This window comes from Camelus dromedarius, chromosome 2 (assembly GCF_036321535.1).
Source record: "Camelus dromedarius isolate mCamDro1 chromosome 2, mCamDro1.pat, whole genome shotgun sequence".
Lineage (NCBI taxonomy): Eukaryota > Metazoa > Chordata > Mammalia > Artiodactyla > Camelidae > Camelus > Camelus dromedarius.
Window position 1 is genome coordinate 26,000,123 of NC_087437.1, and position 22,588 is coordinate 26,022,710.

The 22,588-nt window shown below is 39.6% G+C and overlaps 1 pseudogene; it reads right to left on the reverse strand.

Annotated features, from left to right (window-relative positions):
- Nucleotides 1-1,606: 1,606 nt before the first annotated feature.
- The window catches only part of LOC105089502 (ceruloplasmin-like), a 26,049-nt pseudogene continuing 5,067 nt past the window's right edge, over nucleotides 1,607-22,588 (reverse strand).

Genomic DNA, 22,588 nt, shown 5'->3' on the forward strand with positions numbered 1-22,588 from the left:
AAAAAAATCTACTTCCTACTTCGATAGCAACATCAGTGTCATTCTGCCACGTGGACAGAAGACCTGTAAATCCAATCAAGTTTATATTATATTATTTTATATTATATTATTTGTAATGCAAAATTAAGTTTCCCAAAAAAACCATGTTATAAATCGGGGATTTGTTTCTTGGACAGCACCCCCAAATCTCTTCTACTAAGAATGAATACGAATGATTATATGAATAAGGGTCATAATGACTATACCTGGATTATGAATAATATTAGTGTTGGTAGTAATATGATGTAGTAGGTAAAAATTATATTTTGGGCTAAGTTTTTGTTTTTGTGAAAAAGGTAGCCCTTATATTCAGAGAGGATTCTGAGGAACAGTCCACACTGACCCTCTGCCCCCAGCTTCAGCTGCCCCTTCAGCCCCTCGAAGGCCCCCTAAGGACAAAATACCCACAGAGATGCAGGGCAGCACAGAATATTTTAAACAGCATGTGATATACGTGCCCAATGGTTTTCCTGATTTTAAAAATAATTTAAACATTACTGTAACCTCGGCAGAAACAGAAAAGCACAAGAATGAAATAAACCTCACTCATAATTTTACCACCTAGACAGAGTCACCATTAACATTTCAGTACATTTCTGTTTAGTCTATATATATTTTTATATATATGGATTATATTTCAAATACTATTTTGTAAACTCCTTTTGTATCACTTAGTATTATATTATAAGCATTTTCACATTAACAGTTTAAGGCATGAATTTTAAAGTTGGATAATATTTCAACTGATAAATTTCCTAGTTTTCAAGTTTTCCACTAGCACAAAATAACACAGCGATAAATATTTTTCAGCATTGTTGATAATTTTCTGAGATCAACTGGCAGGTAAAATTACGGAGTCAAAATATTAGAATGATTCTGTTGAAAGACCAAAGGACAATGACTTCGTGAATGGTCTAAGGAACTAAGGAACTAAGGAACTGATGGAAATCTCAGTAACAAAGATACGTTTTCATATTGAAGGTGCTAATAAAATGTGTTGGAGAAAGGGGAGTTGGGAATGAGAGGAAATAAAGTGTCACTTGAATGTGAAAATAAAATTAATTAGAATTGTTACTTTGTTTCTTTTCAGAGTTGTGGAAACAGTTTATACTTCCACCAAAGTCTGTGCACCATCTCACTACACTGTTATTGACATTATAGTTGAAAAAAGAAATCTTTGCCAAGTTGATAGCTTCTTCATTCAAAAATTGCCATACTGTTGTTTAAATGCAATTTTTAAGTAATTTGATTATGAGCAAGTTTAGATATCTTTATAGGTTCAATTGTCATTTGTATTTCATCTTCTATGAATTTTCTGTTCAAATCCTTATGCATATATTATATAAATCTAGAAATTACATTTAACTCTAAGATCTTTTATCAGCTCAGACACAGTTACCTAAGTTTGATAAAGAAAATAAAACTAGGGTACCTTGGTCATATCAAAGCAGCAATCTTTGAATGAATGAGTGGTGTATCACATCATGTAAACGTCCAGTGGATCTGATATTCTTATATAAACACTGAGTTTAAATACCATCACTTCTAATGAATTTGGCTTCCCTGTTCACTCGATTACAGGGTAAGTGCTTTCCATTCCAGCACCAAGGTGAACACTGCCATGGCAGTGAAATAACCAGGTTCCAACATCTCTTGGATACATTTTCACAGTTTAATAGGCCCCAGGAGGGTCATAAACATCAGAGTGATACAGTCCCAAATCCTCAACAAAAAGACAAAACACCATTAAATAGCATATTAGAGGTATCAGTCATTTACACACCTTACCATTTGCTGTAACTCCTCATTTCTGTATATTTTGTTAGGTGATGGTCAGAAAGCTTTAGGTACCACTGCGCTTCTCCTCTGAGTGCAGCTGAGAGTTTGGAGGAGGAGCAAGTCCCAGGACATTCAGTGACAAGCCACAGGGCAAACATCTCACTCTAAAAGGATGCCTGTGTTGTTGTCAGTGTTAGCTACCTTTTCAGCATCTCATACAGAACACTCTAGTGCAGAGAACACCAGTTTCACAAATCCCAAAGTGTGTGTGTGTGGTTTTTTTTTTTTTTTTTTGGTCATCATCATCAGTATTGTTATTGCTATTTTACTTAAAAAAATGGAAATAATCTCAAAGTTACAAAAAAGTTCAAAGTATAGTGAAAATAGCTTGGTTTTCCTCAGCAACTTCAGAATAAGTTGCTGACATGTTTTCTCATTACTTCCCAAAACTGTGGTATGTATATTTTTTATAAACAAGGACCTTCTCCTATATATCCATGACACAATCATCAAAATCAGAAAATTAACACAAATACATTTCACCATCTAATCTGCCACCTCGTCCCCATATCCCTTGCAGCTTTTGCCAATTGTCCCGACAATGTCATCGTAGGATCCAGTGGGAAACCACTTGTTTCATTTAGCTGTCTTAGCTCCTTAGACTCCTTCAGTTAGAAATGATTCTTCAGTTTTTTCTTGACTTTCAAAACCTTGTTGCTTGTGAAAAATACAAACCAGTTATTTTGTAGATGTCTCCCTTTTTTGGTTTGTCTGATGTTTCCTCATGATTAGATTTTTTAAATTGAAGTATAGTCAGTTAACAATATGTCAATTTCTGGTGTACAGTATAGTGTTTCAATCATACACATACATACACATATTTGTTTTCATATTCTTTTTCATTATAGGTTACTACAAGATATTGAATATAGTTCCTTGTGCTATACAGTAGAAACTTGCTGTTTATCCAAGGGTTTTAACTGAAATATTTCTAACTAGGAATGTTGGTGATGTGAAGATGATCGTTTCTCCGGATGCAGCTAATCAGGAAAACTCAGGATGACAGGACAGGAGCTATGCCTGCTGTCTGGGGTTGGGCCTGAGGGCTGAGGGCTTCATGGCTATTTTCTCTCCGAAGCAGAGAACCTGATGTTTGGGAGACTACCTTGTCCATAGGCTATTTTAATTTTTTTGCATATATGTACATATATTCATTTTCATTAAAGGTTATTACAAGATACTGAAATACCATATGATAATATTCGTATGTGGAAACTAAGCTAAAGTAAACTAAACTAAACTGAAATAAAGAGGACACTAATGAACTCATCTACAAAACAGAAACAGACTCACAGACATAGTAAACAATCTTATGACTACTGGGGAAAGAGGGTGGGAAGGGATAAATTTGGGAGTTTGAGATTTGCAGATGTTAACCACTATATTTAAAAATAGATTTAAAAAAAAAAAACAAAATTCCTTCTGTATAGTACAGGGCTATTTTGATTTTGATAAATGGAGCCGGGGGACTGGCTCGGATGGGTTAGGAAGAGAATACAAATTTCATGAAGTTCTCTGCATGACAGATAGGAGGTTTTTGGAGGATGGGGGATGTGTTGGAGAGTGCAGCTCAAGGTCAGGAGAGAAGTCAGGTCTGGAAAGGAAGAACACTGAGAAAGAAGTCTTGAGGGCGAAAGTAAAAAGCAGGAGAGTCAGAGGTTCCCAGCGTGCACAGTGGAGGGATAACTGAAGTCAGGGGAGGTTAATGTCAAATGGCGGCAACAAATAGTACTGCTTTCACTGTGTAATACAGAAAAAAACCCAAAACCCTCTCACTTACCCTCAAACCCTCACTTGAAGTCTATGACCCACAATGGCCTTGATTTTGTGCTTGCTTAGGTGAATCACAGGAAAGGGGGGTGCGCTCCAATTTGGAACTCCACCGAGACATGGGAAAATACCAGCCACAGGAGGGGAGAAGCAAGGAAGCTGAGCAGAAGCAGGAAATGAGAGCTGGCAGTGGCTAGAAGAAATGCAGGCTCTCCAGACTCCCTGGTGACACTGGGAGATCAGGAGGGGGAAGGCTGCAGTCTCCCGCTGGAGGCAGAGTAGGGGCTTGAGCCATTGCTATTTAGAGAAAATAATTTTGCACTGAAGGTGACAATAACATGGATGACACAGGTACACTTCTAAGATGTCATAAAATTTAGAGAACAATATGTAACAATGTTAACTAAGAACTGACAAGGTCCAAGGTACCAGTAAATGTCCCATGTGTACCTGGAGCCCTGGCAGCAAGGGAAACCACAGCCTTAGAAAATAGGAGGTGATTGGCTGGCTGGTCCCAAGATCCAGCTAGTAACCCCAGAGGGCTGCTCTGCTGTCCGTAGATGTTCCCGGGAATAAAGCCCAGCAGCTGCATCATTGCTGGAGTAATTAAATCCCTCCTCAAGGGAAGGGGGAAGACTGCTTGTGACCATCTGTGATGGGGGTAGAGTGAGTGACTAGAGTCTATAGCGGGTGATACCAGGCTCCATGGTATAAATAAGGATCATTCTGAAGGGATGCAGCTTTGTGAAGAGGTTAAGAGTGAAGGGCTCTGCACTATTTACAATAGCCAACCTAGATGTCCATCGATAGGTGATTGGATAAAGAAGACATGGTATATAGACACAATGGAATACTACTCATCCACAAAAAGAATGAAATAATGCCATTTGCAGCAACATGGATGGACCTAGAGATTGTCATACTAACTGAAGTAAGTCAGACAGAGAAAGACAAATATTATATGGTGTCACTTACATGTGGAATCTTAAAAAAATGATACAAATGAACTTATTTACAAAACAGAAAGAGTTTCACAAACATAGAAAACAAACTTATGGTTACCAAAGTGGAAAGGAAAGGGGAAGAGATAAATTAGGAGTTTGGATTTAGCAGATACAAACTACTATATACAAATAGGTAAATAACAAGGTCCTACTGTATAGCATAGGGAACTATATTTAATATCTTATAATAACCTATGATGAAAAAGAAGATGAAAAAGAATATATATATATATATATATGTATAACTGAATTACTATGCTGTACACCAGAAATTACCACAACATTGTAAATCTACTAAACTTTAATACAAAAAAAGAGTGAGGGGCTTTGGAGTGAGACCCAAGGGTTCAAGTCCTACATTTAACACTTCCTGCTTCCAGGCAAGTTCTTTGTCTTGTTAACCCTTCATTTCATTTCCCTACAGAATGGTGATAAAATAGTCCCTATTTCATAGGAAAGTTGTAGGGGTTTAATGAGAAATCCACGCCAAGCACTCAGCACAGCATCTGCACATACAGACTGAATAAAGGCCAGCCGTAACTATCATTATAGAAATGCTACCATGCATTCCACTTAACTGGACACCTTATAATACGGTCATTTATGTAGATGTAACCCCTGAAAGATAACTGATTTCTTCTCATCTCCTCTCATTAATAGCAACCTTAAAATCTAGGCTTGTCCTTAAAAACATAGAAAGAAGCATGGAAAGGTCATGATTGTTGGACCTGGGCAGTGGGTGAAGGGGTTCATTATATTATTCTGTCTACTTTATTATATGAAATTCCCTGTACTAAAAACAGTTTTTAAGCAACAAAAAGAAAGGCTTAAGAGGGATACATTTGTTTATTAAAGGAAAGAAAGAAACACGCCTGTAAAGCTTTGTGTAAAGTAAGTCATGCACACTTATTTATTTCTATGATAGGCCCAGAGCATTAAAGAAACTATGAACTGAATAGAATACACCTAGAATTCAGGCAAGCTTTATGTGAAGCTTCTATCTATGTGTAAAAGACAGACTGTGTCATGCCAAGTGGTTGGGTTAAAAGTTTGAGGTGTCATGGCATAAAATACAATTAGTCTTCCATTGCACATTCACGTCTATATAAGGGATTAGGATGAGGAAATAAAGAGAATTCTCTTTAAGCAAATAAATGAAACTAACTTAAAAAGAGAAAGAGAAAAGATAAAATTGAAAATACTTATAATAAATTAGAGAAACCCCCATAGAAAGTGGTCAGTTAAAAAAAACTGTCAAGTTATGACTGGTAGGGTGATGGAAAGCAATTTAGACAGAAGATACAAAGAGACTAAGAACCCATAAAATAAAAAAAGACAGCGATAATATGATAATAATAAAGCTACCATAAAACCAGTTGACACCTAGCTCCACATTTTAATTTTATATCAAATGTTAAAGGAATGATGGATTTAGAAAGCCACAATTTGTAACCCCCATTATAAAAATTGAGTCAGACAAGGATCCTCAATGGATTCTTTTTAAAACTACAAGATGAAAAATTGTTGTAGAATAAAATATATAAAAGTCACTTTACAGACTACTTATTAATTGCAACAGGAAGATGACACTTTTAAAATGGGGAGAATGGTACACATCACCTTAATAAAGTCATCAAACTTAGCCTTAACAGTATTAGGACCCGCTGCTGTCATGCACCTCTTTTTTTAAATTTTATTTTTTATTGAAGTGTAGTTGGTTTACAATGTTGGTTTCAGGGGTACCACACAGCAATTCAGTTATACACATACAAATACATATCATTTCAGATTCTTTTCCATTATACCTTGTTACATGGAATTGAGTATAGTTCCCATGCTATACAGTAGGTCCTTGTTTATTTTTTCTTTTCATTTTTCAGTTTTATTAGGTAGAATTGTTACCATTTGACTAAACATATACAGTATATTGCATTGCCATCATGTACCTCTTGATGTGATGTGTGGGAAGTACACGGTATTACCTATGCAGTGTTCTTCCTAAAGATGTTTGATGTGGATCCAGTCACGGAGAAACAATTAGAACAATTCAGAATGTGGAACATTCTAGAAAACTGGCCTGGACTCTTCAAACGTGAAATGTCATGAAAGATTAAGAGAAAAAAGGCAGAAGTCTCCTATTTTAGGAAAGATATGGCAATGACAACCAAATGCTAAGTATAAATTATTAGATCTTGAATTAAAAAAAATTACAAAGAGTGTTTGGGGGACAACTGGTGGTATTTGAATGGACTGTATGTTAGGTTACGTTATTGAATTAATGTTAACTTTGAGGGGTGTGATACTGTTATTGTGGTTGAGGCAGAGATTGTCTTTACTCTTAGGATGCATGTGCATTAGAATTGAGGGGAGAAGAGACATGATGTTTGCAGTTTACTTTCAACTGGATTCAGAAAAATTCACAGAGAGAGAGAAAGCAAACGTGGCAAAATGTATATGTTTATTCAAGGTATTTTTCTTTTATGTTACTGAGTGTTTGAAAACTAAAAGAATAAGGATAGAAGGGGTGAAACTAAAGATAGTTATAGATAGATGTCTTTTCACTTCTTCAGTAACGTCAGACTACAGTAAGAAATGCCACTCGTGTGTTCACAAGCACTTCTCGATGTCTGTGGGATATAAAGTGCTAAATGTATAATTATTCACTGGCATCAGCTATATTGTAGATTGTATGTATTGAACCTCGGTTTTGGCTTGGTCGTTTCCTTTCCCGTCCTGTTAACTTGCCATGCTGCCCCACCCTTGGATTACAAGTTACCACAGTAATTAAGTGGAGCTGCCCAGGGCTCTTACTGTGTACGCAAAGCTGTGGCCGTGGAAGTGAACCATGTGCAGGTCAGACTGGCTCCCCGTGCTGATCAGATACCAGTTCACTTCATCCTGAAATGTCAGGCCTTGGTTATTTCCGGACCCTCTTCCATTAATTGCTGTGGGGGGTCACAGTGTATTATATTCAACAAAGATTTGAAATAATATTTAAAAACAAAACATGTACAGAAAGTATCATGGATATTCTCAGAGGCCCTGAGAACTTTAAAGCCAGCTACGGAGCTGTTTAACATGACCAACCCCTCTATCCATGGGTGTGTCTAATGCTAGAGAGATTTCCTTGCCTGAGGAAATGAGGCACTGACTTTAACACAATTGGGTTGTTCTAGACTATTTCACAACTAAGGATGCTTAAAGTGGTGGATACTTAAATATGTCTATACATTTAAAGTATCACAAAAGGCTTTGACTATTAAGAGTGTGTGTTCCCATTTAACTGCCTTGGGTCAGACCTTCACGATCTGTCACCTGTGTGACTGGAAGGCCAGTTGCCTGATGTCCAGGCCTCTGGTTTCTCCCCTTCTCTAATCCTCTCCAGGTGTGGTTTTCAAAAACTAATAGGAAGAAAATATTAAAATAAAAAAAGACTCTCTCTCCTCCCTTTTACTTTTATATTTTGTGTGCATCTTTGGAAACGCATAAAATACATGAATACAGTGGCACAAATATCTAATTAATAACCATATATCTATGAAGGTTGGACTGTAACACACTTTTAGTTGAAGGATGTAATAGAAAAAAACTAGGAGACTCTGCTTTAGATCAGTGCTTCTCAAACCTGAATGTGCCCATGGCTGGGAATCTTGTTTAAAATGCAGATTATGATTCACTAGGTCTGTAAGGACTGAAACTCCGCGTTTCTAACAAGCTCCCAAGTGATGCTTCTGCTGCTGGTCCAAGGACCACCCTGGGAGCACAAGTGCCAGAGCTGTTCCTAAGACACACGTCTATTCCTCCTGTTCCTGAGCTCAGTGCTGTTGGTGCCTTTAGCACACTGCTTCTCTACAGGACTTTGTCCCCCAGGAGACAGTTGGCAGTGCCTGGAGACATTTTTTCGTTGTCACAACTTGGGGGAAGGTGCTACTGGCATCGGGGTTGATGTCAGTAAACATCCTATAACACCCAGGGCAGCCCCCATTGCAAATTGCTATCCGACTCAAAACGTCAACAGTGATAAGCTTGAGAAACCCTGGTTCAGATCAGATCTCCGTTGTTAACGAGTTCCTCAAGCTTCCACATACTGATGGTTTTTTCTTTCCAGGTGCTGTGTGACTTGGCTCACATTCTGCCCTCTACCTGGAATGTCATTCCCTCCTTTTCTACTAGAGAAAATCCTATGCATCCTTAAATCCTCAACTCAAAGGTCTCCCCCCTTCATAAAAACTTTCTTGATCTCCCACGTAAGAATTTAGAGCACAGCACTGTGTTTATATTTGTGACAGCGTCCCCTCAAGCCAGCCTTGTATTGTAGCCACACACTGTGAACAACCTGAGGGAAGATGTCCCATCTTTTGGACCCTTGTGTCCTCTTAGGGCCTAATATGGTGCTTTGTGGCCTCTGTGATGCTTATTAAAAGACTACGGATAGCATGGATGCAGCCCTCGAATTAATTTTCAATTTACATATATTTCTTGCATAAGGAAAAAAATCTAACAAGTTAAAAGTGATCAATCACATTTGGATTTGCCTTACATAGGCAAAGGATCCCTGGCCCAGTCCTACCCTTGAACTTCCTCAGGGGCAAGGACTGGGGCCAGAAAGATTGTGATTAAGCACGGTTGCTTATATGCTTTTATTTGAATAGTTGCCTTATTACTAGGATTCTACATGGAGGTGGGTCATAAACAGGGCAAACCTAGTCACAGTGAACCTATAAAGGAGTTCTGGGTGATGAGTGTGGGGTTTTTAAAAGTTCTGCCTGCAAAGGTCCTTTGGTAAGGAAGTGAGGAGGAGTGGGTGGGGTATGCGCTTTCTAGTTTGTCTTAAACCCCACATCTCCCTGGGTCCATCCAGGTAAAATACTTAGAGTGTAGTCAGGCCCCTCAGAAACCATGGCCGATTTCTTTGGTTTTACACTGCCTGCAGGGCTCCAGAGGCATGAGAATTCACCTCGCTGCAAGGACAGGGGTCTCCAGCCCGCACGCCAGCTCCAGCCCACTCACTGCCCGTTTTGTTTCTCTGCGGCTCATGAGCAAAGAATGGTTTTTAAATTTCTAAAGGGTTGGAAAAAAAATAAGCGAGTAATATTTCCTGACACGTGAAAATTGTATAAAACGCAAGTTCCGGCCATAAATGAAGTTTTACTGACTCGTGGCCACTTCCATTTGTTGACATGTCATCTGTAAGTGCTTTTGTGCCACAAAGGTGGAGAAGACAGCTTATGGCAAAGACTGTGTGGTCTACAAGCCCAAACTCTTTACAATCAGGCTCTTGATGGAAAAAGTTTGTGACCCCTGATCCACATGATCTGTACCCCACCTGTGTGTGATCATGTCCTTGAAACTGTGCTGAGAGTGAGAGATGCAAACCTTTACCTGTTGCCTTTGGGCACAGCAACCTGTAGGCTACAGGGGGTGAGTCGGGGAGTGGACACTACTGTGCATTTGCTTGCTGAGGTCAAACTCATTGTCATTCCTGTCAACTTGGTTTGTTCTTGAGAACAGTATTGATGTTTTCTTCAAAAAACCAGGACTCATTCTCATTAAAAATCATGAAGTGGAGAACACCGTGAACTATGCTGGCTTTGGTGTCTTTGCAACATATGATCAAAGGCCCTTTCAGTCCACTGTTAAGATCTGGAGAGGAAAAGCAAGATTATGGAGAGGAATAGCCCACAAACTGACACAACATTGTAAACTGACTATACTTCAATAAAAAAAAATTATATATATACTAAAAAAAGAACTAATACATTAAAAAAAGAATATGAAAATGAATATATATATGTTCATGTATGACTGAAGCATTGTGCTGTACACCAGAAATTTGTACAACATTGTAAACTGACTAGACTTCAATAAAAATATATATATACAAATAAAAAACACTAAAAAAACTGTTTTAAATTTTTTAATAAAAATTAATATTTTAGATGTTTAAAAAACATTCTCCCAGTCAAGGAAAAGGATGGAAACAAGTTTTAGTTTGAGTAAGATCAGAGCTTGAGTTTTTAATGATTAAGATTCTAAGTTTGAGCATAAGAAACCAAATGTTTGACATGCTATATCCCTGACTGAAGAAAAATGGTCATCTCCTTTATCACCGTTGAGGTCTAAAGAGAACAACAAAATCTTGAAAGGGATTTTAGACACATTCTCCAGTGGATTTAGTTCTATTTTTGAAATTTTAATTTCAAAAACAGAACTTTGATTTTGATTAGAATTCCTGGGCATTGGAACCAGTCGGCAGACATGTCTCAAGGTCTCAGATCCTTCCCGCCGGGAAGCCTCTGCCCTCGTGGCCACTTTCAGCTGGGAGCCTTGGTTTATTTATATTCGTTTTGTTTTGGGGTTGACTGTCTGTGTCTCTTCTTGTTTTTGGCAGAGTGTAGGCCAAAAATAACTGAAAGGCCAAAGAGGGAACTCTTTTTTTTTTTTTTGGAATGCAAGTAAACTGGAACTCCAGAGATGAGAATTTTTAAAAGATATATAATACATATATATTTATTTCTCATTAAGCATAGCATTTTAAAACCCCCTACTTTTAGTTTTCTGGAACCCAAATCCTTTTCAGTGAAACAAAGAAGAGGATATTATCATGTCACTATATATATATATATATATATATATATATGTATCTCCCAATCCACAGTGGCAACCACAGTAACACTTGGGTAGATGTCATAAACCTAAGTGATCATAATGTAATAATTTATTTTGCTCTTGAAAAGTGCAAAACCATGTAGGTTAAAAGCTGAGCGATATTGAGAAAGTTTACATAAAACTAAGATTTTTTTTTTAAAGAAAAAGAAATTCCTTTCTTTCATTATAATTTCTAAGAGGAGATAAGATAAAAATTGTGATTTAAAGTTTACCTTAAACACCTCCACAGTAGTAAAACCAAGGTATACACTCAAAGTCCTCTGGGGAAGGACCAGTTCTTTCCGGAATCTGCCAAATGTGTGTTTGGATCTCTCCTAAAATAGGCAAATACAGTGTGTTTAAATAGAATCTTTTAAATCACACTTCTTTATGGAGGAACAGATAATAAGCCAACGCTAAAGCTATATAAATATTAGTCCTCGTTTTCACTTCGGGCTCTGCTGCTCCTTGCTTTCCGGCCTTAGTCCATGTGTCTGTGTGTTTACATTTTCTGGGCTTCTGTTTCGTCATGCAAATAAAATGGGGATTTAGGGATTAGACACGATGGTGCAAAGGAGGCCCTTGGTGCTGCGTCACCTGACCTACAGGGCAAGTCACTGTCAATGTCACTATTATATCCTCAGTGTTACTGAATCAAAACTTTATAGAGATTCTACTATTGAAAATGTCAATCAGTAAATATCTCATTTATTCATTCAACAAATCTTTATTGTAGTGAAGATGACTCAGGCTTTGAAATGGGACAGGACTGCTTTGAATCACAGCTCTGAACCTTCCAATTTGTGGATCACATGTGTCTCCTCCCCAGTCCCAAGGCTGTTTGCATTAACCCTACTTAATTTGAATCCTCTTGACTCTTGCAGGAAAATTCTTTTGGCCCCTCACTGTCTCCCCTCACTGTATAATCTGAAGTCTCCCCCTTCCAGAGGCTTAAGTTAATTTTCCCAAGCACGTGTGACCCAGTGCTCTCCACTAACCAACCCCATCTTCAGCCTCCCCACTTCAATCTTTAACCATCTATTTAGTACTACCCCCTACCTTCCTCACATACCACACAGTGCCAGGGGCACAGCAGGGTACTCAGAAGTGTTTGTGAAATGCACGAAATGTGATCCTTTTCTGACTAATCAAAACAGAGCGCTGACTTGCAAACTCCCTTGATAGGACATTCATGTCGGTCCCACCATAGGACTGCCTGTTTTTAAAATCAAAGGGAATATTTCACCCACCATCAAGGTCTATCTTGAGTCCCTCTGCCCCACAGATCTTTCCTTTCTAAATTTGGGTCTTTCCTGGATACCCTGAATTCCCAGAACTTCATATTTTGGTGGGCAATGATGGAGGACATTTTGGGTGTCCACTTCAGATCCCCCTTGAAAAATGCTCCACCAGGTATCAACCCTCTTCACTGACAACCTCAGCTGAAGAGAGCCACCACCCTCAAGACTGCATCCAATGACTGAGGCACGTAAAGGCCCGGCCCTCTCACCCCAACTCAGGATGGCTGAGGGCCACCCAGTCTTCTGAATTTCTCACATGCTTGGCTGTGACTGCTATTCAGGCTGCATCTCTGTTGACCCTTTCCCCCTGCCCAAGTCTGCCTCTTTCTTTTTCATTCCATAGTTGTTGATCCCAAGATCACTACCTGCATGTGAATCTTCATTTCAGAGTCTACCCTTTGAGTGTAGAATGCTGAGTGGCCTGTCGTGTAGCGGTGATGCCGTAGACATATTAGCACGTGAGGTTCATTGCTTCCTCTTGGCGGCCCAACTCTCTCCCTTGTTCCCTCCCTCACACACGGCATCTTATGCTTGACTCCTACTTTGGTACTTGAGTTGGAGAGATTGAACAGAATACCTGACAGCTGGACAGGTGGAAAGGTGGGAGAGGGGGCGGCCCTAGAGGAGAAATTGTATACACTGGGGAGTTGTATACAGATTGTGTACACACGGTGCCCCATCCTGGAAGCCAACTCTACTTGCAAAAGGAACTTCTCTCCCAAACTCACTCTTCAGACCCTTCTTACTAGTCCACTGGCCTCTCTCATCAGGAACTACACCTGTATTTAAGACCAAATTATTAGGGGGTGGGTATAGCTCAGTGGTAGAGCACATGCTTAGCATGCAGGATGTCCTGCCTGGTTTCAATCCCAGTTACCTCCATTAAAAAAAAAAATCCTTGTGCGTTAAAAATTGAAAGAGAGAAAAACAAACAAACAAACAAACAAACAAAATAAGTTTGAAAAAGAATGAACATTAACCCCACAGTCCTACATAAAAGCTTTGGGGCTTTTCTTTCTCCCAAAGCAGTTACCTGGCTGTGTTGGAACAACAGTGGTATACTTTGTTTTCACTCCATAGCATGAATAGAATATGGTCTTGAGGCCTTATTTTTCAAGACAATATGGAACGTCTGACCAGGGCTGAGAAATATTATAGGACCTAAGATATAGAAAAAGGAAATTTGTGGATAGTTGCTATTTATTTTCAATTATGAGTCATCTGTCCCCTTAAATATTTAGAGAGTGACGTGTTCTTATTCGTTTCCTTAACACTCAGCCAAGGGAAACACAAACACATTTAACAAATGGATCACTGCTGACTAATGAAACATGGTTTTTCCCCAGAAAATGTAGATCATCTAGAATTTTTATAAGCCCCAGCTCTAGAAAACTTATTCAATGAGCATCAGTTAATGCCTATGGAAACACACAATTTAGAAATGGAACACTTTATTTTCTTTCTCGATCAGCCTCATCATTTATGCCTTTTATTCTTTCCCCCTTCCCCAAGTGGGTGATTAGGAGGAGCTGCAAGGCCATTTTATTGACCCCAGTGATCATCTTTCCCACAGACTAGAGATCCTTCATTCTACTCTCTCTCCCTTCCATCCCAGGCAAAGAACTGGAGGGATATGATTTGTTATAAATCTTCTTTCTCTTTGGAAATAGACTGAATCTGTGGCTCTAAAAATTCTGAAGCAGATGGTTTGGAGATGAACTCAGCAGTAAGAAGTCTTCTTAAACTTATGCTGTCATTACTCAAATCGGATGCTAGATGCTAGCAAAGCACAGCACCTCTTTGTCTCCCATGGTAATTCTACTACCTCACACACTATGCTTGTTTTTCCTTTTCTATAGAAAGTCGGGGTGGGAGGAGTAGGTTTAAATAATAATAGACTCTATAGAGTTATGTTATTTATCTTAGTACTTTCTGCCAGAATCCTAGTGAAAACAAATACTTTGCTGTTACTAAAAATAAGGGCTCACCCCAAAACACTGGGAGCTGGATAGCACGGACCTCCCTCCAGGGGTTGCAAAGCTCTAAAGGCTAATGAGGAGCCAAGAAGAGTAAGAGTTCCTCCTCATGACCATGTAAATCCACCTTCTCAGGGTCCCACGCCAGAAAATGGCCTCTGAGAGACACACAGGTATCAGGACCCAAACAAGATCTGGGCGTATGGAAATGCCATGTGACTTCTGGAGACACTATGCAACATGTGGAAATGCCATTTGATGTATGAAGACATCAAGTGACTTATGGAAATGTTATGTGGGGGTGCTTGGGGGTGACTTGCAGGTTTCCTAGATGATCTGGCAAGGGTGGAGATAAGGGCTGTAACTTTTCTCACTCCTGGACAGAAGATGCCATTAAACCTTGACGCTTAAGTGGTTAAACCAAACACTTCTATTGAAACACAAAAAGCCCTCTCCTCACTGTACTGGGGTTTTGGGGCTTTGTTTTAATTTCAATGAAATTATCTCTAAATGCTACTTCTGAGATCCCTCCCGCATCCAGAAGTTTTGGATTCTGAGTGCAAGAAGCCGGGTAATCTGAAACTGACCATACTAATTGTCTATGGCCTCTTTATTTTCTACTGAATAATCCTTGAATCACTTTTCTTTTCCCAGTAAAAGTGCCTATCTGCAAACAAATTAATGTTAGAATTATAGACACCTCCCTCTGTCAAGGTGGAAGTTGACAATATCCTTAATGTATGCGACCCTCTGTCGAGGCTGAGAACAAGATGACAAACCCCAGAGCCAATCTTAACAGTATAGCAATACCTAGTATGTCCAGATGTTTCTCATTTCATTTCTTGCTGTTTGATTCGTGAATGTGATGTCATCATATTGATGGTATATGACTTTCCTGTTTTTGGACCCAACATACGTCCCAATATTGTCCAAATATATGTTTGTTTCACTTTGAGAAAATAAAAACAAAGCCAAAAAACCCATAAAATTAATTTAGCCATTAAATTAGACAAATTCTCATATGGAAGAACTTCTTATTGAAATAATACAATTTATTAATATCTAGAGGCTATTTTACCTTGAAGAGTAATTCCTTTTTTTAAAATATATATTCTTTCTAGTAAGATTGTTGGATATTAATTGTGTACTTTAAAACCTGTTTTCAGGATGAAATTTTAGTTTTGATAAATGAATAAATAGTAGGAAGATAAATCAGAGACAGAAATCAAATTTCACACAGAAAAGAAAAATCACTGTCCTCAATTTGAGGTTCTCAGAAGAATAATGAGAGAAACAAATGAAGACCAAAAAAACCAAACAAAAAAAACCCTGAATGATTCCAAATGTTAAATGTAGCTGAAATTATATTTACTCTACCTCAGAAGTGCTGCTATCGGATGGTAAAACACACTTGGAAGATCAGATGCAAGAAGTGAGAAGAGAGATGGGGAAAAACAGCACAGAAGTAAGTTATGGAGGTACACGGGAAAATTTGAAGTCATTTATAATTGAAGACATCGCACACACGTTTTGAAGTTGTTTGTAATTGAATGTATCCTAAATACACGTCACACACATTCCATGCACACACGCCCATCACACACATGTGTACCACACACAAACACACACCACACACACATACACATACACATGGGAGAGAGAGAGACTGGAAGGAAAGGGTGGGGGACTATAGAATAAACCCTGCCCAAGTAGAGACCGAAGTCGCCGCCATGCTTCTTTCCTGGAAGACGTCGCAGTTCCCTCTCCCACGTCCTGTTAGAACAATCCCACACAATTTCCTCAGCCTCGATATAAACAGTCTTCTCCTCCTGGTACTCTGTTGGATCCGGGTTTGGCCCTGAACACTGCCTCACTTGGTATTTCTGTTTCATACCTCCTTGATAGTGCTCTGTGGTCGTACAAACCACATGAAAAATTCCTAGAGGCGAATAAGAAAAGAATGCTTAAGGTTTTGCACTCAGACTTCTTTTCTCCACGAAGTCATTTATAAGATATGAATCCTCAGAAGGAATACAGTAAGATAGTTCACTCATTCTTTCACTAATTTGACAAATAGTTACTGACAAACAGGCTGTAAGTCAGACATATTTCTAGGCACTTGGGAAACCTCCATGAACAAAGCAGTTAAAAATTCTTGCCCTTGGAGTTTATATTGCAGAATATTGTAGAGACAAATAAACATAGTAACTTTTATGTATGTTGGAAGTACACTTATCACCTGGATTAAGGAAAAAAGTAGAGTAGTGTAAGGAGGATTGAGAATTCTGGATGAATGTGTTGGGGGAGGGGAGCAGTGAACAACAGTTTATAGGATGATCAGGGTGAGTCTTGATGGGTGGGTGACATTTGGGTAAAGATTCAGAAGAGGTAAATGGTGGACGTAGAGGAAGAGCAACCCAGGCAGAGGAAATAGGTAGCAAAGCCCCCAAGCTGAGGGTCTGCCTGGTGTATCTAAGGAGCATGGAAGAGGCCAGAGTGTCTGCAGGGGAGTGAGCAAGGGAGAGAGTACAAGGAGACCAGACCGGTGGGGAATGGAGGACAAAGTCACCTGGGCCCCTGTGGGCCACTGAAAAATCAGTACTTTCACGCAGTGAAATGGGGAGCCGTTGTGTGATTTTGAGTCCATGAGTGACATAAAGACATTGTGGCTGCTGTACTGAGATTAAATTAGAGTGGGCAAAGGTGAGAGGAAGGAGAACTGTTAGGAGGCTATTAAAATAGTCCATGAGAGGTGAGGAGAGGTATAGCTCAGGGGTAGAGCACATTCCCAGCATGTGGGAGGTCCTGGGTTCAATCCCCAGTATCTCTGTTAAAAATACATGAATAAACCTAATTACCTCCCCTCAAAAATAAACTTAAAAAAATTTTAAAAAGGAAACTGTTAAAAGAAAAAAAACTGTTAAAAATAAAATAGTCCATGAGAGATGACGGCGGGTCAGAGAGTTAGCAAGTGAAGTAGTGAAAGGAAGTTGAAGGCAATCAGCAATACGTCAAAACCCCCCGAACAATAACCACAACAAAAACAAACCACCGCAACAAAGAAACTCCAGCCTGGTTCAGACCAGTGAATTCCAGCCGTCCTTTATTTTGGTAATTTTATGCCCATCATGTTCTGACTTTGCTTCTTAAGATTCCCTTCATCAACACTAATATTCTCTTCCAACTCTGTATCCATTTCTGTTGTTGCTGTTCCTTATTGTGGAAGGTAAGTGTGAAGACTGATAAGAAAGAAAAACCTCCAGACTCAGAGGGTTTGAGAACGAGAATTTGTTTAGAATGAAATGATTCTCATCTGGCACAGTGCTTATTGCCTACTAGGTGCCTCCATGAGTTGACTGCTGGGGATACTGTTTAAGAAAAAGAGTGAAGAGCGGGAAACTTTTTTTTTTTTTTTTTTTTTTTTTTAAGTCCCGGAAAACATCTACAGCGGACAGGAGAGGAAGAAGTGGGTTGGGGATGAGTGACAACTTGCCACTGAGTGAGTGCGTACAGCAGGGAAAGAAAGAGCAGTGGAGAAAGATCTTTCCTTTTTTCTTCCGATTGTTTGTAACCACAGGCTTTGTTTGCTTGCAAAGTGAAATTTAAAAAAATTGAAATGTGAAAAGTGTAGTCACGTGGATCTGTAACATCACAGAGTTAAGATACCAATCCATGGTTTCTACAGGGTAATTGGTTTATTGTGTAGCTGGTATTGGATTGGTGCCAGAAGTATTTGACCAAGAAGGATTTTGTTTTCTTGTTTGTTTGTCTTTGTTTGTTTGTTTGTTTTGTGAAGGTAGAGCTGCAGAATAAAAGAAGAAACTAACATTTTACTGATAGTCTAACATATGTCAGGCACTTCATTGCACCACATCTATCTCATCTGATTGTGTCTATTCCTTTATATGGATTGTAAATTATTACCCTTATTTTACAAATGAGGGTATTAGGTTCAGAGGGGACGGGAGGCTCTTCTGATCCCCATAACAATTCCCTGAAACATGGTGCCTTTAAAAAAAATTGCCAGCAACAATCAATCCCACTGAAGTCAAAACATTTCCCTAGAGAGCAAAGCTAGCAAGAGGAGGAGTCAAGAGGGGAAGGTAAACACAGGAGGAAGGACTGGGAAACAAACAGACAGAGCTTAAGAAATGCAGCAAGTAACAGAGTGAAAACAAGTTCAAATGCTTCAAAGCATCTTCATTGCTTTCAAAAAGTATGGTTGATTTAGAGCCTGGAGCACGTGAAGAGAAAACCAGGAAGGGCTGAGAGGATTTTTGTATACAGCAAAATAATAGATTAATGCTCCTAGAAGTTAAATAAATCAGGGTAAAGATTTACTAAATGCTATATGGATAATCTCCTTGTTTTTCCTCCTGTACAAACAGAATATTCAGTGCATATGAAGACATTACTTCTTTATGCTTTGGATGTATTTCAGGCTGATGCAGAAGATCCACAACGTACCTGTGGAATCAGGTGTCATAAGAAGTGTTTGGGAGATGTGGGGAAACAGAGTTATAGTGTCGTCCCTTGCTCCTAAGATAGTGAAACTATTTCCTGAAAAATACATCCCATGAAAGTCAACTGATCCCATACTAAGAACGTGTCATGAAGCGTTGTCTCCAAAGCACATATCCAGTCCAGGCAGATTTCCATACCTGAATCCATTTATGGCTGCAAGACGTTTGTAACACAGAAGAGTATTTAATTTATTGGTACTTTGACATCTCTTGAAATTCAACAAAGGACTTATCATAAAGCAATTCATTTATGCAAGATCTCAAGGCTATTCAAGTCAAACCCTTCCTTTCAGATTTGAAGAAACAAAGGCCAGGGAGACTTATTAAGTGTCATTAAGCTAATGAATGGAACTGTTAAGACAGAGTCCAAGTCTCCAGATTCTAGACCAATCCTTTTCCCATCACATGGTACAGTCTTCAAAAACCAACCAATCAACAAACTAACTCAACAAACACCCACCCATCCACTCCACTACTTTGGCAATAGAGAAATACATGATTTTTATGTATCACATTTAGCAATAGTTAACACAGTGTATTGCACCAGAAAGGCATTGGTAAATCTTTGGTAAATTGAATATAACATAATCACCCTACTAGGCAATATTTTGGGGAGCAAATTATATTTAAAGAAAACATGAAACATATTAGCCAACCATTGAGGGGAAAATGTAAGTCTCTCTTAAACAACCTGTAATTCTTTAGGCCTAGTGAAATTAAACAACTGCCTAATGCATTTATCTTATAAATTAAATGTTCCTCACAGTACGTGCTGTTAGACTCTTGGAAGTCTGGATCTTCTCTGTCCACTTTTTTCAGGATCTGTGGTAAATGTCCTGTTATTTCTGTCTAAAAGATAACTTTCATTTTCATCAAATATTGTGGCAAGCGGGTAGCATTGTTTATCTATTCCCTTTTGTGGATGAGAATAGAAAAAGAAATAGACAGGAAGTGTATATGGTCTATATTCAAAGTCTAGTCAAATGACTGATCTGCATACAGGATTTCCCCTACAAGGCGATTTGTATAGTCCCAGAAAATCTGATCAATTGACTTCCCCACTTAAGAACATTTTATATAAAGGCATGAATCCCAGTGAACGGATTTACCCCAGAATTAAGATGCTGGGAGAAATCTCTACGACTGTTTTCATGTAAAGCTCTTACTATAGGGACCCCCTACATCTTAATTCTGTAAAATGAAACTATATAATCACAGATATTTGTAATGCTTTTCATAGGATGCTTTGTAAAAAGTAAGTTAAACACAATGTTTTCAATTCTAGAAAGTCTGTATTTTCAGGGTTTATGAAGAAATCAAATATGTATATTTTTGGATAAAATATAAAAGTTATATTTATTGTAAGAATAATGAGGCTATATGACTTTCATTGTATAGATGAATATAAATAGCCATATTTTAAAATAAAATATACATTCAATTACATATTAGTATTGGGGGATTTGTAAGGTTTTATTATATATGAATTACAAATGCAGAAAAGAACTTGGATATTAGGTTACTTGTGAGGGAGGAACAAGGGAAATTCACTCATTAAGCATTTAGGGGGAGGGCATAGCTCAAGTGATAGAGCGCATGCTCAATACCCAAGAGGTCCTGGGTTCAATCCCCAGTACCTCCTCCAAGCAGAAATCAATGAATAAACCAAATTGCCTCCCCCTCATAAAACATACAATACAAGCATTTATTGAGTACCTATCACATGTCAGAGAGGCGCTGCAATTGTTACCAAAAAGTTAGTAAAATCTTATGCATGGTTTCAAGTTACTTATAGTCTAGTGGGAGAAACAGGCCAGTAAAAATAATTGCATGGCTAAGTGTTCTGACAGAAACACTCACAAGGAACTACGGTAACCCACAGGAATTTCAATTAACTTTAGTTAGGGAATATTGTTTGAAGAGAAGGAAGGGATCCCTGGTCTGAGTTTTTATTAAAAAGTCTCCCCTTTTTGCATATAAAATGGTGAGGAAAGGCCCTTCCAGACAGAGAGAAGAAAGACACAATCAAAGAAATGTGAATTAGCCATCCTTACTCCGGGACTGACAAGCTAACTCTGCAGTTTAAGACCAGAATGGCCGGTGTAGGGTGGCCAGGGGCGGGCTGTGCGTCTGGAGGGGTCAGCAGGGTCCGATGTATTGCCTCCCGAGCCAACAAATTGTGGGATGATTCTAGGGTGGGAAGCACTGTGATCAGGTTTGAAATGGAGGGGTGTGGCGCTATATGAAGCAGGATGAAAATGGGGACGAGACTTAGGAGGTCCCAGGAATTCAGAAAGAGATGCTGCGGCCTAAAGGCAGCGCTATCGGAGAGTTGTTCCCCAGTGTTGGAGTTCACTAATGTTGGAGGTGAGAGAAAAGGAGTTGCTGATGGAGTTCTAGGCTCGGTATGTCATTAACTAAGAGAGAACAGAGGGAAAGGGGCTGACGTAGAGAAGGGTGGGACGGGCGGTGGCTGTCCAGGGGGAGATGAAGAATCAAAACAGTCAAGTGGAATTGGTGTCTGTGGAATCTGCCAGGGTGGGTGTTCACTGGGCAGAGGAAGACATAGGTCTGGATGAGGAGAGAGTAGAACCAGGAGACTTCAGCACACAGAAGGCGAAGCTGCCCGTTGTCGCCTTGCCTGTCCCCCGAAGTCCTGTCTCAGGCAACCTCTCTCCAAGGCACACCTGGACACAGGTCCCATGACTCACCTGTTCGCCATCCTCTCCTAGACTTCCGTTCCTGCCCACGAGGTGAGGCCCCACAAGGCCTCTCTTGGTGTCGCCCCCACGATTTATGGAGGAATAGAAGAACCGGGTCAGGCAGTCAGGATCCGTGGAGGTGGGACCTACATCTCTTGGAACTTCCCACGTGTAGATGAATGTTGTGCCAGGATTTACACGTGAGGAGGGTGAAGGGGTACCTAGGGAGAGCTAAGCATTTGTAAAAGAGGACCCAGGACCAGAAGTACCCGAGTCTAGACTGTGAGATCTCTGAGAGCAGGGACTGTGTCTTCTTCATCTTACCGCCCTTTGGGTGACAGTGGACAGGGGCTGGAGGACTCACTCTGCCACAGTAAGTACACAGAGCTGTTCCAATGTGAAAAGCAGGCTGCGCGGTGACTTTAGGAGGAGTTTTACTTTCCTGCGGACTTTAAGTTGCAGGATGGCTTGCCTGGGCCTGCCGTGAGTCCGAGGACTTACTGTCTCCCCGTGTTTTGTAGAAGGAGCCCTCAGCGCTCTGGTTGTAATGCAGTCCGTGGGGCTGAATGCTGAGCGGCTGGGAAGCGTTGTTGTAGAAAGTGACCTGGAGGGTCCGTCCCACCTCTGCCTTAATGACGGGGCCTGGAAACCAACAGTCAGGAACTGCCCTTGGTTTTCATACAAGTCGTCATCAGACTTGTGTTACCTGCCTAAGTCTCTTCTAGGAACAAGTTAAAGGGATGTTGCCATGAACCAGAAACATGTCCAGCCTCAAGAGGTCTAGGT